Source organism: Nicotiana tabacum, chromosome 10 (genome assembly GCF_000715075.1).
Source record: "Nicotiana tabacum cultivar K326 chromosome 10, ASM71507v2, whole genome shotgun sequence".
Classification (NCBI taxonomy): Eukaryota; Viridiplantae; Streptophyta; class Magnoliopsida; order Solanales; family Solanaceae; genus Nicotiana; species Nicotiana tabacum.
The window spans coordinates 63,536,435-63,554,000 of NC_134089.1; the positions used below are offsets into that span (position 1 = coordinate 63,536,435).

A 17,566-nucleotide genomic window follows, 5' to 3' on the forward strand; every position below is an offset into this window, starting at 1 on the left:
TTAATACTACGCTATCACGACCCAAAATCCCGCCAAGGGTCGGGATGGCACCTAACATGCTGGCTAGGTAAACCAATCACAAAAAAATCGAATAAACAACATAAATGAATCAATATAACAAGTCCAATAGCGATTTCTAGCATAAATAAGTCTAAAACCAGCACCAATAAGCGAAACAGTAATAAAATTCCCCAGAAACTGGTGTCAAAGAGTACTTGGGCTCTAAGAGTATCGAAAAATAATAGCATGAATAAATACAACACTGTCTGAAATAAACAATAGTCTTAAAATAGGAAAAGAATGTGACCTGGAGGCCTACGGATGAACATGATGCACTACCTTGAGTCTCCTAGCACTAAAACGATCTAGTCCTTAGCTCTGCTCATGCCAACACCTGGATCAGCACAAAATTGTACAGACGTATAGTATGGGTACAACTGACCCAATGTACTCAGTAAGTACCAAAACTAACCTCAGCAAAGTAGTGGCTAGATTGGTCAACTGATACTTACTATCTTAATCTGAACGGCGATAAATAAATACGATACTAGAATCTAGCAGAAATAATGTATAAAATAATCAAATACAACTAACAGAGATAATAACATTCTTTCAAACAAGAATTTTACCGAAAACTCATATTGGATCATCAAATCATCATATGTAAATGATATGCATTACATAGCATTATTATAAATGCCGAATATGTAAGTCTATAATGTCTAAGCATAAATAAGACTCGGTGTCATCAACCGACACTCCCCAAGTGTCCAACAAACATGCACACACAGAGCCCATCATACAATGGGTGATCGCCCGACTCCGAAGGGACGGATCCAAATCCATGCATTGCATGAACAACTCATGTTCCAATAACAATAACACTCGCATAGACAACTCACGTGCTACAAAATGCATCTCGCACAAACAATTCACGTGCCTCAACCTCGGTCCATATAAGAGTTTCTATATATAGAGAGTGTGCATACGCACCATAAATAGCATAAGTTATGTATATAGACATAAGAAATATACATGCAAAGACATGTGCATGCGAACATTGTGATTACAACTAGAACAAGTAGAACATGATGTCACAATAGCCATTTACACATAACAAGGTACCAAAAGCCTAAAACATGGGTTCTAGCATGATTGAGAGAGCTCATGTATTCAGACAAGAATAACAACAAGTCGTAAATAGCATATGATGTAAACTCAAAGTATAAAGTAGCTTAAAACTACCCCGAGCATGAATAGTCGATGACACTTGCATATACATTCGCCACCACACATATACAACGCCCCCAAAACGTAGCAAATAATCAAATAAGGTCAATTTCCAATGATAGATTCCCAGCCAAGCCTAGGCAAGATACATACCTTATACGAGCCCAATCAATCCTCCAAAACCGCTTTTTTCCATAGAAATTATCTCCAACCGGCTCAAATTTAATCAAACAATACTCAGATAAGTCAAATAAATCTATACGAATCAATTCCAAATAATAAAGCTTTAGGATGTGTTTGGTATGAAGGAAAATATTTTTCTAGAAAATGAGTGATAAATCTTGTTTGATTGGTGAGTGAAAAACTTTTTTCGAAAAATATTTTCTGGTGTTTGTTTAGAGAGTAGAAAATATTTTTTAGAAAAAAAATATTTATGCTACTTTTCTTTCTCTCCGCCCTCCAAAATCGCTTTTTTCCTTAGAAATTATCTCCAACCAGCTCAAATTTAATCAAACAATACTCAGATAAGTCAAATAAATCTATACGAATCAATTCCAAATAATAAAACTTTAGGATGTGTTTGGTATGAAGGAAAATATTTTCCTAGAAAATGAGTGATAAACCTTATTTGATTGGTGAGTGAAACTTTTTTTCGAAAAATATTTTTTGGTGTTTGTTTAGAGAGTAGAAAATATTTTTTAGAAAAAAAATATTTATGCTACTTTTCTTTCTCTCTGCCCCCCCCCCCCATCATATTTCCTATGCTGCCCTCCCCTCTCAAACCCCAAATACCCAACGTTTTAAGCACTCTATTTTCTTCAAGAGTTTAATTGTCATTTTAAAAATTCATATAAATCTAAAGTGACTAATGTGTTGTTTTACCTTTTCACGCATAAAAACGTTGAAATTTGTGCTACTTAATAACTAAAAAGAAAATATTATTATTTTTGTTGAAAAAGAACGTACTCTTTCTACAACATGAAAAAGTACTCATTTTGTTAAAATGAGAGAAAATACTTTTTCCACATCATAAAAATTACTCATTTTGTTGAAATAAAAGAAAATACTTTTTACTACATCATTTTGTTGAAATGAAAGAAAATACTTTTTCTACATCATAAAAAAAGATACTTTTTTTTGTTGAAATGAAAGAAAATACTTGTTTACATCATGAAAAGAAAATACTCATTTTGTTGAAATGAAAGAAAATAATTTATCTACATCATGAAAAGAAAGTATTATTTTTTTGTTGAAATGAATGAAAATATTTTTTTACATTATGAAAAAAAATATTCTTTTGAAATTAAAAAGAAAATACTCTATCTGCAGCATGAAAAGAAAGTATTCTTAATAACATTTCTATTTAGGGTGGGGGTAGGACATGTTTGGGGAAGGGTGGGTGGGTATGGTGGGGGGGAAGGTTGGGGATGGGTTGGGATAGGGCGGGGTGGGTGGGTGGTGGGGATGGAAAATAGGGTGGGGAAGGTTGAAGAAGAATTTTGAAAAATATTTTTCCTTCTTTTGATAGGGAAAATATTTTTCTCCAATTGGAGGAAAATGATGAGGAAAATATTTTCCAAAACATTTAAGCCAACCAAACATGGAAAAATTAAAAAATATTTTCCTTCATATCAAACACACCCTTAATTTTTAATCAATTTCCAAAAAGTCGACAATATTCAACTTGGGCCTTCATGGAGACAACCCGTGCTTTGGGGTTGATCCATTTACTTATAACCTCACGACTCCTAACATGTATTTAATTTTCAAATTCAAGTCCAAGTCAATGCTCAAAATCACAATTTACACTCTCTCAAGTTGTAAATAAAATCCCCAAAGTTTACTTTAAAATTCTATATTTTAGGTGTAGAAATCCATGAGAAATCAAGATATATGATTAATCCAAGTGTAGATTACTTATCTCTAACATAGTAGTGAAATCTCTCTTTAAATTCTTTTTCTCTCGTAGTCCAAAACTCAAAAATGTAAAAAATAGGCAAAATTTCGAAATTTAGACTTAAAATGCCTCTGTCAGAACTACCTTTAGTGAACGCAGCCTAAGCCTCACATTCACAAAGCACAAGTTGCCACCACCTGAAAATCCTTTTTACCGATCGCGGACAGACCCTCGTGATCGTGAAGCTTCACCTAGCTCCTTTATGCGAACGAAATTTACATCCCGAGAACGTGATGCCCAACTGCTTGCAGCCTTTGCGAACGTGATACTCCTTTCGCGAACGAGAAGCACAACAGCCCCCAGTCCAAATGCTTCATCGTGAACTCGGGACACCCCTTGTGAACGCGATGAACAACGACACCAGAAAACCTCCCACCACCAAACATTGTGATCAAAAATTTCATGCGAGTCCCTCAGGACCCCATCCAAATATTCCAACAAGTTCATAAATATTAAACAGACATATCGAAGGCCTCACAATACATATAGAACCATCATGTCTAAGAATCAAAGGCCAAACTACATGTTGAACTCTCTTAAGTTCATAAACTTTTAAATTTCCAACCAAGCGTCTGATTCATGCCTACACACCTCGGATCTCAACCAAACATTGCACACAAGTCTCATACAATAACACGAACCCATCTTCAGTCTCGAAACAACAATTAAAATTCGATAACCCCAAAGTCAACTATCGGTCAAACTTATAAACTCTTCACTTCTTCAAATTGCCAACTTTCGGCAAATGGAACCAAAATCTTTAGAAACATCAAAAACTAAATCCGAACATATGCTCGGATACAAAATCACCATAAAACCTATTGGAACCATCAAAATCCAACTCCGAGATTATTTACCTAAAATCAAATCTTGGCCAACTCTTACAACTTAAGGCTTCCAAAATAAAACTAAGTATTGCAATTCACTCCCGAACCTTCCCGAAACCAGACCGATCATCCTCACAAGTCATAAAATATCAAATACACTTACGAAAAGCATCAAATAGAGGATTGTGATTCTAATACTCAAAATGACCGGCCGAGCTGTTACATAATATCCAATAAGTCTCATAGATGACCTACCAAGTGGCAGGACAAGCTTTAAGTAAAATATCCAATGCATAAGTAGCATAGAAACATTTATGACGGAAACTAGAACTGAAGTATTGAGAAGTTGATAACTTAATAATGTAGTATGCAACTAAGCAATTGAAAACATATACTAACTGAATAACATCTCAATCATCATATATATCTGTGAGGCTTCAACCCCGATAAAACTGGCTCTGCATGCATGAAAGCCTCAACCTCATCTTTTATTGCATGGAGGCCTCAACCTCGGAAATTACACATTACTTGCTAGGAATGGGGCTTCAACCCGATATCGACAATCTAAACACATTCGTAAGGGGATCAATTCAACTTGTACGTAATCATTCATAACGAGACCATTAAGTCAACTGATCACATATATTAATACATGCAAACATAATGTCTCATATGCCATACGACTTCTCTGTTTTTATAAAATCCGCATTAAGATGTGCCAAGCATTAATAAGCAGAAGATATCATTGTATAGCTCATAAGTGCCAACTTATCAAAATATGTGCCTTTTCACAATTACATGACATACAAAGCACCAAATATGCTAAAAGAACTTAATTCATTTTTTGAAACTTCTTGTCATCACATGATTATTAATCAAAACATACCTTTTAAACATTTGAATCATCCGCTTGCTCATCCCCCTAAGCACTTGATCACTAAATCTTTCAAATATTTTGTCGCACATCTATAAGCATGTTTTTAGGAAAGATTATAATCAAGGTAGGGCTTATGCTTGGGGTATGCCTTATCTTTATTCATCTTTACCCTTTTTATCATTTTGTCTTTGGAATAAGGAAGGGTTGAACATGTACTGCTGAGTTTCCAAATTATGAGTTAGGGTGTCTTTTTTCCAATAAAGAATACAATAAAGATAAGAAAATGAAAGGAAAGTTTCAATTTTTCTTTGCGGTGGTAGATTATATCCACAAAAATTAACATCTTTGAACTTCAGATTGATCTGCTTCAACAATGGTTCAATACCAAACTAGTAGGAATTAGGATTGGCTATATGAATCCCTATATATACTTTGCCTTTATTCAGGCTTGTTTCATTCCTATACTCAATAACCTGCTTGAATAGTTTAGTGTTCAAATTACTGAATTCTGGTGTCTTGGACCAGTAGTAAGACAATGTAAATAATGCAAAAACACGACCAGGACTCAGATAAGCGAAAGTTTTTTCAATTAATTTAATCCGCTAGATTAGACGATTGGGTCAATTGTTGGATTCTTCTTAGCTTTAATTTGGGTCTCCTGTTGAATTGGCATTCACATTTAATTTGAGTTTGATCAACAACTTTTGTGTTCTCTGAGTTATATAGTGCCCATTATTAGGAGTTGAGTTAGACTGAAAGAATATGTGCTTCTTACCCACATTTACATATTTAACTCTCTTCATGTGATGCAATCTTTTTATGCAGAGAACAAGAAATTAGAGCTGCCGAGGGAACGATCTTTGGAAAAAGAAATTATGGGAGATTAAGATGAGTTTTAGAAATTAGTTATAAGATCCCCAAATAGAAGCTTTGTTAGGATAAAATAAATAGCATTTATGGTATCTTTATCGATGTTGAGAAGGCAGGCTCAATGCAAATCACTGAGTGCTCATTCAAAAATGTTGCAAAGATTGACTATGATTATTATACTGTTGAACAATTCTTTGGAATTTCAATTCATTTGATGATGTAAATATTGAATTACCTATTTTTAAATACTAAATATTTTACTTAATTGATGTTTTGTAATTGGGTCAGTATAATAATCAGAATTTTTTTTTTACCCAGAAATTCATAATTTCCAACTGAATTCGGTCGGAAATTATGAATTTATATTTATTTTTTAAATAAATTAACAATTTATAAATAATTATTTAATTAAATAAAATTATTTTTTTAAAAAAATTTCGATCGAATTCGGTCGAAAAATGAAAATTAAAAAAATAAAAATTTTAATAGTTTCCGACCGATTTCGGTCGGAAATTTAAAAATTTAAAAAAATAATAATAATTTTCGTCTGATTTAGGTCGGAAAATAAAGTCGGTCGGAAATTTCCGACCAATTGTGGCCGACCGATTTCGGTCGTAAATTTCCGACCAATTGCGGTTGGTACACGTTTGCAACTATTTTTTTCCCGTCCAATTAAAATCAGTCGGAAATTGGTCGAAAATTATCAATTTTCGACCGAATTCGATCGGAAATTGCGGACGGAAATCAACTAATTTCTAGTAGTGTCACATGATTATTAATCAAAACATACCTTTTAAACATTTGAATCAACCGCTTGCTCATCCCCCAAGCACTTGATCACTAAATCTTTCAAATATTTTGTCGCACACCTATAAGCATGCTTTTAGGAAAGATTATAATTAAGAGGTTTATGGTAGGCTCGTAACTCGTGTTTTGGCTATATTTTGTACTCTAATTACTGTATTTTATTCGTGTTTGAGGTTAATTATGATGATTTGCGCTTATTACGTGTATTATGCTTTGTAGGAGGTGATTCTGCATAAGGAAGCAATTTTGGAGTTAAAATAGATGATTTGGAGCTTTGAAGTCTGATAAGAAGCACAAGAAATTAAACTTGTATCATGTTCGGGGATCGAGAACCAATTCTAGATGTTAAAAAGTGATAAAATTCGGTATTGTAAGAACTTTGCACAACCGTGTCGCATGGGGCGTTGTGCGGTAGTGCACATTATGCCTGCCTGTCAAAAAAAATAGCCCTCTGAAGGTCCTCAATAATGTGGCAATCCAGTTTTCCCTTTTTGGATTGAAATGGGTAGTTCCGTCTGAACTTTACATGGTATAAATATACCAAATATACGATTTTGAGAGGACTTTTGACCTACGAAAGATTTGAAAAGTATTGGAGACTCTAAGGCACAAGAATTTATCATTTTTCCATTAACTCAATACCCGAGTTTGGATTGAATTCATGTTATCTTGCTTAAATTTATTTGTGATGATTTCTCCTACTGCTATGCAGTAGTTTTCCCTTAGGTTTTTTGACAAACATGGTGTCACGCCCCGAACTTGGGCCTGGACGTAACACGGCACTCGGTGCCTGACTACATGTGACCGAGCAAACCATATGGCTGGCTGAATCAACATGCGATATCATAACTTACTGAATGTGGAAGATAAACTAACACATGCTGATATACTGAAAGTCTGAATGATATAAATTAATGTGTGGAAACACTAACATAAGTCTGAAGTATATTTGTAGCCAACATTGTTTAACATGAAAAGCATGTGACTCTGTCTAACTGTTACTCTAGTCTATGAAGCCTCTAATGAAGTACTGAAAACACTGACTGTCTGAAAATACTAAAGACTGTAAGGTAATGATAATTCCCCGAAAGAACTGGGGATCACCAAATAGCTGGTACGAGAATCCTAACGCTCTAAATCATCAACCTGTAAATCATTACCTGCATCGAGAGATGCAGGCCTCGGGCAAAAGGGACGTCAGTACATTTGAATTGCACTGGTATGTAAAGCAATTGAAAGAAAGAATTATAAATGCTGAAACTGAAACTAAGCTGATAACTGAGAATTGATAATTGATAACTGAAATGATAACTATTGAAACTGAAACTGAAATGATAATTGATAACTGGACTGATAACTGGTAACTGAAATGATAACTAATAATTGAACTGAACAAAGGAAGTAAGGATATGAATACTCCATCTTCTGAATGATGAACAACTTTTTTATCTGAATATTAAATTGCGGCCTCAGGCCCAATATATATATGTGTGTGTGTGTGTGTGCACACACAACTGCGGCCTCGGGCCCAAGTATACGTATACATAACTGTGGCCTCAGGCCCAAAGATGCATAAAGCATTAACTGCAGCCTCAGGCCCAAATACAGGTATTCAATATTCAGGGATTTAAAATCAGGAACTGAGAATCATACTGCAATACATGATAATGAAATACTGAATCATACTGAGTCACATGATACTGGAATATTGGATCACACTGAGTTATGTAATACTGGAATACTGAATCACACTGAGTTATATAATACTGGAATACTGAATAGGACTAGACTGAGACATGTATTCTTGAACTTATTATGAACACTGAAACTTCAACTGTTTATGGCATACTGAGTAAGCTATACTAAGACTCGGGGCATCAAACCCAAGTCTATATTGAATATGCACTAAGCTCACAACATTCAGAATGAAAGTGGTGAATAAGTTATGAAGCTAGAGAATAGAAGTTCTACAACTATTTAAGGAACTAGGCTAAATTATATTTTTGAGGCAATTAGTAACGTTATAAAAGAAATACAGTGTAGGGAGAATCATTAACATTCCCAAACATAGAGAGTTAGCCTCACATACCTTAACTTCCTGTCTTTGAGCATAATACAATGTTTGCCAACCCTTTCAACTTTAATCTATTGCAATACAAGTCAAAGGGATTCCATATTAGCAATGATACTCATATTTTGGTCACTCAAGTATTTTATCAAACACTTGGTGGTATAAAGCTTCATAGTCCCTATTAATGGTGTTTCTATATCCAATAACCCATTCTCTTTCTCCTAGATAAATTCTAAAGTCTCAAATGGTTATAAACAACATCATTCTTCATCGCCCATAAGGTAAACAATACCCTAACCAATAATCAACAATCAACAACCCAAACTTATAACCGTTCATGCTTTTCTATCAAACCCATCAACTCATATCTCATGAATTAGAGTCTATAAACATTAATCCAATGCTAGAATCAATTAGAGGGTGAATACATTACCTTTTTTAAGTTCAATTCCCTTGAATTCGAGTTCTAGGGTTCCTTCTCTCAACAATGATGTCCCAATCGAATATCTAATGATATGGAAGGTTTAACCGTGTTAATAAGATGTTGTGAAATTAAAATTAACTTAGAATCACCATTAGAACTTACCTTGGGTGGTGGAGGGAAAGGAATTAGGTTTTTGAGAGTTCCCCTTTCTAGAGCAAGTTTTTATGTTTTGGGGTTGTAGGGGACAAAATAGGGTTTTAAAATGACCCCCCCCCCCCCAATTGCGCCCTCACACACCTGTAGGCCTGACTGCGCAAAATGGCAGTAACACAGCCACAGGTGCGCGGCCGCGGTCGGGGCGCGCATATTGCATACTATTCTGTAAAACACGCATAACCTTTTACACAGAGATCCGTTCGGGCTCCATAATATATAGTTGGAAAGCTACTGCAAAGACCAACAACTTTTATCTTTTGAGTTTTTCCAAATTCCTTACACATTTTCACTAAATACTGCTGGAAGGCAGACTTTTTGTAAACTTAGTCGATTTTGTCGAATCTTATGCACCTCACTCTCCATCTTGATTCCAAAACAACTATTTTCACCAATAATTATCCCTATTGGAATTCATATGTCTAAAATATCTAATTAATACCCATTTAACATATCGACACCTATTCCGAATATACGGAGTGTTACACATGGTGTATTGATGATTTAACTAGGGATTCGATTCTTGATACTAGCTTGAATTAATTGATGGGATTTTGAATTATATTGTAGAGTTGTTTATTACTTTTCTTAAGTGAAAGAGGAGTTTGATATTGAATTTATTTGCATTGTATACTCTAGTTTAAATTTGTGATTCATCTAGGCAATCGAAAGGGCCTCTTGAATTGTTAGTTGAACTAGAAAATAGGAAAACATTCGTGAGAAGTTACCCTTTAGACTAAAATAGTTATTGCGTTCGTCTCAATTGTTCACAATGCTTCTATTGGATTGTTTTTGGGAATTAATGTTTAATCGAAAGAGGAACTTTAACTTTAAGTATAATCTGATTATCTAGTGAATTCGTGAGAATCAACAGTAATTTAGAAGTGAACTAACTCGAGAATTGGATCTCTAGTTAGTTATCTTCGATGGCCCTTACTTCTCCCAATGATATTTCTGTGTTGCTCAACTTTTATTTTCGTGATTGATTGATAATTGCTTTAATTTTAGTAGTTAATTGTAGTTGAAAATTATTCAAATCAAAGTGTTAATCATTCTAAATAGCAGTTAGTTGAAAATTATTTGAACATTATTTAAATTCAATCCCTGTGAAGATGATAATTAAACTATACTATTTTTTCTAGCAAGCATTAATTTTGTATTGCATTTTGCGCTCATTAAATTTTGGAGCCATTACCGGAGATTATAAATTAATAATGTTCAAAATAGTTTTGATGCTAACTCAGAAACCAATTTTATTTTCTTGTATTCATGTTTTTTCACTTATGTGCACGTAACAGGTCCATTTTCTCTAGTGTATGACTTGATCTTCGTCAAAGAAAGTGATACCATAGTCCATGACAAATTATTGGAAGATGCTAACCAATGGCCTGCTGAGAGTAAACACAGAAGAAAATCAGTTGGGATTCACCAAGTGGACTCTAACACATTAGTGCAAGCTCAACTAGACACCATGGCGAAATAAATAAGAAATTTGACCTTATCAAAAGTACAATATGAGTTGCAAGCAGCATGTGATTTTTGTGAAATGGGATATCCTACTCATGAGTGTCAAGCTTCAGCTGAGAAAGTTAATGTTGTAGGAAACTACAATAGAGGAAACTATCAAGGTGGAAACAATTTCAATGCTATGGGTCAAAGATTTCAAGGTTTCTTGTGTAGCTCACCAAATGGGAGTTTAAACTCGTGGTAGTAGAATAATCCTAGACCAGGGTCAAGAACCTCCGGGTTTTTAGAATCAGCCAAAGCAACATACCAGCCATAACAGTCAAATTAGTGTAGCATGGAAGATATCATGAAGGCTTTCATCAACAAGTTTGACGATAGGCTTGATACTCAAAGTACTGCAATTCGAAATCTGGAAAGATAAGTGGACCAAGTTGCTAACTTGTTATCTGAGAGGGATCCGGAGACTCTACCATCTAACACACAAAAAAACTCGAAAGAAACCATCAAGGATGTATCGCTAAGAAATTCTAAAATATTGACAGATCTGGTTGTAAAAACTAGACCATAGGTGGTGAGCAAGCATACTGAGACTATCGAGGAGCAAAAGAGTGGAGAATAAAAGGATGAGATTAATGATGTGCAAAAGGAGGTTGAAAAGAGTAGACATATGCCAGCTCTACCATTCCCTCAAAAGATGAAAAAGGAAAAATTAGACAAGTGCTTTGGGCAGTTCTTGGAGATGCTCAAATAACTATATATGAACATTCCTTTCACAGAGGTTCTCACTTATATGCATGCTTATGCTAAATTCTTGAAGGAGATTGTCACGACCTGAATCTCACGCTAGGAGTCATGATGACACCTAATCTCTAAGACTAGGTAAGTGTACCACTTAACAATATTAAACCAACAAATTATGATATAATAAGACATAAATTAATATAAAAGCAAAAATATAGCTAATACAAGTCAAAGTGACAATACTCAATTATCTTCCAGAACTAGGTAGTACAGAGTCACGAGCTCTAACTGAGTACATATGGAGTATCCCAAAAGATACAATACTATTCGAGTGTAAATTAAAAGTATCTATATAAAAGATGAGACTCCAAGGGACTACGAATGCATCTCTACCTTGAATCCTCGCGAGCGAGCAAGCTCTCACTCTTGGGGTCCACTGCTACTAACACCTGAATCTGCAGAAAAAATATACAAAAGTATAGTATGTGTACACCACATTCGGTATCCAGTAAGTATCAAGACTAATCTCGGCAAAGTAATAACAAAGTTCAATTCATATGATACTCACTAGTCAATAACCTGTGCAATATATCAATAACTGGCAACAAAATATATACGAGAAATAATATCAATCATCTCGTAGAGCATGTGATAGCAACTCAATATAGAAAAATCCATCTTTATCTACAAATCATCAAGTAGAAGTGGGGCATGCGATAACATGTCAAATTCAACTAATAACTCATTAAAAAAATATAAGATGAAAACTTTTAAGAAATATGCATGCGATCACAACATCAACCCCGTTTTAACACATAAACAACATCAAGAAAGACACCCACAAATCATCACATTATATCATCAACAGTTCCATCCTTATTCATTGCATGTGCACATAACAATGAAATACTCTCCTTATTTTGCCGCGTGCGCATATATCCACCCTTATTTCGCCATATGGGCAACCCAAGAAAATACCACCCTTATTTCGTTCCACGCGCATAATGATAGACACAATCACATGCAAAGACCTCGTTCTGAAACCCCCAATCAACCTACTCAACATGTCCACATGTGCCACAATTATCACAAAAAATGATAATACCAAAACCTCATCAAAAGTATAAGCTCATAATTTATCAACAAGATGCACAAGGACATGAAAATAGTAAAAATGCGGATGAGTGTTCAATATATAAAGCATTGCTATGACTAATACCATTGTAGTTATCATATTCACGTAGCCACAAAGTGATTAAGCATGGTTGATATAGAAAACAACCCCAAATTAAGGCATATTAATAGTTTAAGGTCTAATACGGTCATAAACCACACTTACACCCGTGTAAACGCTCATCAGCTTACACGTCACTTTTTCACATAACACAAATAGACAATTTAAGGTCAAATCCTAAGGGGTATTCCCCCATACAGGGTTAGGCAAGATACTTACCACAAACAAGCAAATTCAATACTCCAAAAATGCCTTTTCTTTTAAAATTCACCTTCGTCCGACTCAAATCTAGCAAAAAATGACTCAATGATTTTAAACAATGCTAAAGGAATTAATTCCAAATAGATAGTCCCAATCTTTACCTAATTCTCAAAAAATCAACAAAAGTCAATCCTAGACCCGAACGGTAAAAAACTGAGTCGAGGGATAAATCTCGACTATCCATAATCCCACGAGTCTAAATATATGATTAGTATTCAAAATAGAGTCTAAATCGACTCCTAAATCTTAAATATTTATTTTTCGAAACATAATCAAAATCCCCCAAAAAATTCCTTTCAAATCCATATTTTTGGTGTAAAAATACATAATTTCGAAAAGTACTTTTGTAACAACCGTTAAGCGCTATTAAAAAGTTGATGCGTACGTAGGCACGAGTTGCTATAGCCAGGTAAGACTAAGATCGTGTGATGATGTGAAAATTGAACTTTTTTTAAAATGTTCGGAGTGTAAGAAATTTGGTCTTAAAGTTTACAAATATGGGTAAGAGAAATAGCCTCAATTGAAATGGTATTGTCGAACTTATTTCGAATGTGGTAATGTGGGATCAACCACGAGTATATGTGTAAAAGTAAAAATATCAATTTGGTAACCTCAGATTAATCTAAGCACGTTCGAGGACGAACGTTTCTTTAAGAGGTGGAGAATGTAACGACTCGAATTTTTGTTTTAAGAATTTGCATCTCGTTCAATGGCTTAAGACCCCGAGAAGCTTCGTAATACACATTATGACCCGCATGTATGGTCAAGTTTGGTTTTCGTAAGATTCAAAGTTAAATTTAAAGAAAAAAACAAAATCTTATTTTTGAAGCTCAAATGGAAGGAGTTGACCGGAGAGTTAATTTTTGAGAAAACGACCCTAAATTGGAATTTTAATGATGTCAATAGCTTTGTATGGTAATTTTGGACTTAGACGTGTGTCCGAAATTGGATTTGGAAGTCCATAGGACAATTCGGTGTGTTTTGGCGAAGTAAGAAAGTTGATGTGCTCTAATTATATTATTTTATATGTGAAAGAGGTATATTACTATGATGGATACCAATTGGATATGATAGCAAGTCTACTAGGTGTACTACAAGATATATGGGGTCTAAAGAAAGTCCTAAGTCTAAGCCAAGTTGGAAAATTTCATAATAGACTAAAGTTGTAAGCGAGTACGCACAAGACCTCACTTTGGACGAGCATATATACATATATATATAAGGACATGTGCGAAGCACAACCTATAAAATTAAATCTCTGTGAGTCTAGTTTCCAACTCATTAAACCGTTTGTCATTTGGAGGTGTACACAGAAAGTTATGATCATTTTACTGGACATGTATCATATGCGCGGCCAGGTGCGTGGCCTGAGCGCGACCGCGCATATTCAGAAGTTTCTGCCTCGTGAGCGCGGCCTTAGCATGGGTGAGCTAGTAGCAGACCTCTAAATACACCTAAGGATGGGAAAGGAGAGAATTTAAGTTATTTTCCAAGACTAGGGCATCCTCTCCATCACCCATTCCGTCAAGGCTCCAATTACACACCTAAGGTGAGTTTTTAAGTGTGTTTTTATGGTGATTTCACTTCTCAATCACTAGTTACAACATGGTTTTGATTGGATTTCATAGTATTTCTTCAAAATCTCAAGAACACCCCCAAAGTTGTCTTTCAAGATTTGGTCTACAAGAGGTAACCTTTCACCCTTAGATGTACATATATGGAGTTATTATGGAATTATGAGTATGAATCAAGTATTGTAACTTATGGTATGGTGATTGGAAGCCATATATTCCCAATTTAAATACATGATCATGGTAGGGATTTAAAGATAATTATTTGATGGAATTTTGTTGGCTGGGTGTGAATGGTTGATCACACATGTGATGTTAGGAGTATAAATTATTAAAGAATAATGGTGGGATGAATTGTTGGTAAATTGTAGTAGTTGGATGTACTAATTCTATGGTTAAGAGAGGTAGTCAAATATGCACACATAGTGTTTGATGAAATGCATAAATGAGGTAAACCCACGAATATCCTCCTAATTATTGTTCACTTTTGTATGATTCTAAATAGATTGAAGTTGCTAGAATTTCCGGAAACATTGTAGTAAGGTAAGAAAAGCTCAAGAAAGCTTGGAGCTGTTCAGAGGTCGTTTCGTGCAAGAATGCTATTTTGGAATATCGGACTAACTCCGTTAAGTTAAGTATCTTGCCTAACCTTGTGTGGGAGACTGCCCCTTAGGATTTGAGTCCTCTATGTTAATTGTAGTCCGTGCACGCGAGGTGACGAGTGTATGCTCGGTCTTATTTGTGGGAGATTTGCCCTTTAAGATTCTTATGTCCTTATGTTCGTTGATATTAGGCTATATAGATGATATTTACACCTTAATATTACCATGCTTTATCGTTGTTTTATAGGCAAATTGATAACAAAATACTCTAAATAGTCTTTTGCTTTGCAGGAATTAATCTAAGTGAGGAAGCACTACGGAGTATTTTAGAGTCGATAATGTGAAGAAAACGCCCAATGAAGAAGTACCCGAGCACAAAGAAGCAAAAATGGACTAAGTGAATTCCACCGCGACCGCGGTGAACTGTTCACGCGCCAGAAACTTGGGGACCAAAGTGTAACTCGGGGAAAACTTGTCCCACACCCTTATATACTTTAGAAGCTCGCCCTAGATATGTTTAAGCTTGTTTTTAGACTACTTTGAAGGCAAGAACAAGGGTGAGAAGATCAACCAAATATTAGAGTTTTTCTATCTCCTTTTATTTTCTTGCAATTACCCATTATGAATAATTTAGTAGTTTTATCTTGTTTTGTCATGAGTAGCTAATTTCCTAGTCTAGGGTTTTGATGGAACCTATTGAAGGATGAACTTCTTGTTATGTTAATATAGTTTACCCAGTTTAAATCTCTATTCGTTCAACTTCGTGCATGTTGTAGTTAATTGACATGATCCTCAATTAGTTGTGCCTATTTAGTGTGCATACTCGGGAGAGAGTGCATATTTAGGTAAATTGTTGACCAACATCACTCCCAAAGTATATGAGGGATCAATAACCAAGGGTTTAAAGGCAGGATTAGGGATAACGAAGCCTTGGGTGCAATCTAAAGTGAGCTGTAATAAATAAAGCTAGCTAGCATAACTCGGAAGAGTGCGTCTAGTAAATTGTCATGATTACTCGGGAGAGATTTACGGTAATAAGGGTGTTCATGATTGACAGAGACTATTTGGTGAATCTATGTGAAACATAACTGGAAGGAATTCCATCAATAAGGGAAATCATAACCTTAGAACCTTCCCTTAATTGTTTACACTTAATCATAGTTAGTTTTCATTTGCTTATTTACTTTCATTCGTAGTTAGTAGAAATACCCTCAATTGTTATTTATAACGTTTGGGAAGGTGATTCCGTTGAATTTAGTAAGTCTAACGAGAGTAATTGATAGGTTAATTCCTTGTGGGTTCGACTCCGGACTTGTAAACCGGATTATATTTGCAACGACCACTTAGTCCTTTTTATAAGGCATAGTTGGGCGTGAACAAATTTTGGCACCGTTGCCGGAAAATTAATGGTGTTATCAATTACAATTGAAAGAGATACCAAAATTCTTAGTGTTGTCAGTTTTCTCTATACCAATCTTTATATTGAAATTTTAACGTTTGTTGACTTGGTTGTACAGGTGCATGCCTAGAAACTCATCGAGAACTGGTGAAGTATTTGAAGCATTATCATATCCCGAGAAAGTTTTCAAGGCCTTGAATCGGGCCAACCAGAAAAACAAACAACTGGACAATTCGAAACAGACATGGGAGATCACAAAGAAGACCCAGTTGTACCAATAGCGCCAGTGGCACCTCTTGTGCAGAGGCTGCTCTCTATGACTGGGAACAACCCACAGCTGAAAATCTAGCCACAACGATTTTAGTCCCGCAGATACAGGCTGAATCATTCCAAATCACGAACAACATGTTGCGCTTGTTGCAGAACAAGGGGCTATTTTCGGGGACTCAAGTCGAAGATCCTCAACTGCACTTGAAGAATTTCCTGTCAATCTGCAAAACCCAAAGGCAGCCCAATGTAACTCCGGAAGCAATCAAGTTGTTATTGTTTCCATTCTCAATGACAGGAGCTGCCCAGACCTGGCTAAACTCACTCCCCATTAATTCCATAACAACTTGGGAGGAGTTAGTCAAGCAATTCGTGAACAAGTTCCACCCACTCAACAAGACTTCTCAACAAATTGATGAAATTTTGAGTTTCAAACAGAGACCAATGGAGACACTGCATGAAACATGGGAACGATTCAAAGGGATGCTGGTTATATGTCCACACCATGGTATTGCAGATTTGATGTTGGGACAACAGTTTTACATGGGATTGCCAGATAGCGTGAAGAACATTGTTGATGCTTCAGCTGGTGGAGCATTTTTTAGCAAAACATGGAGAGAAGGCCAGAGTCTGCTTGATAATATGGCACAGAATTCAGGATGGACAACCAGGAATGCACCTATCACTCCAGTGGGTCACTCAGTGCCCTTAGATCTATCCAACTCTATGGCTGAAAATATGGCCACCT

General features: G+C 35.4%; 1 non-coding gene across 1 annotated transcript; it reads right to left on the reverse strand.

Annotated features, from left to right (window-relative positions):
* Positions 1-17,223: 17,223 nt before the first annotated feature.
* LOC142165534 (small nucleolar RNA R71) lies at positions 17,224-17,330 on the reverse strand. The gene has a single exon (XR_012696196.1). It is a non-coding gene; the product is annotated as a small nucleolar RNA R71 (small nucleolar RNA).
* Positions 17,331-17,566: the final 236 nt, after the last annotated feature.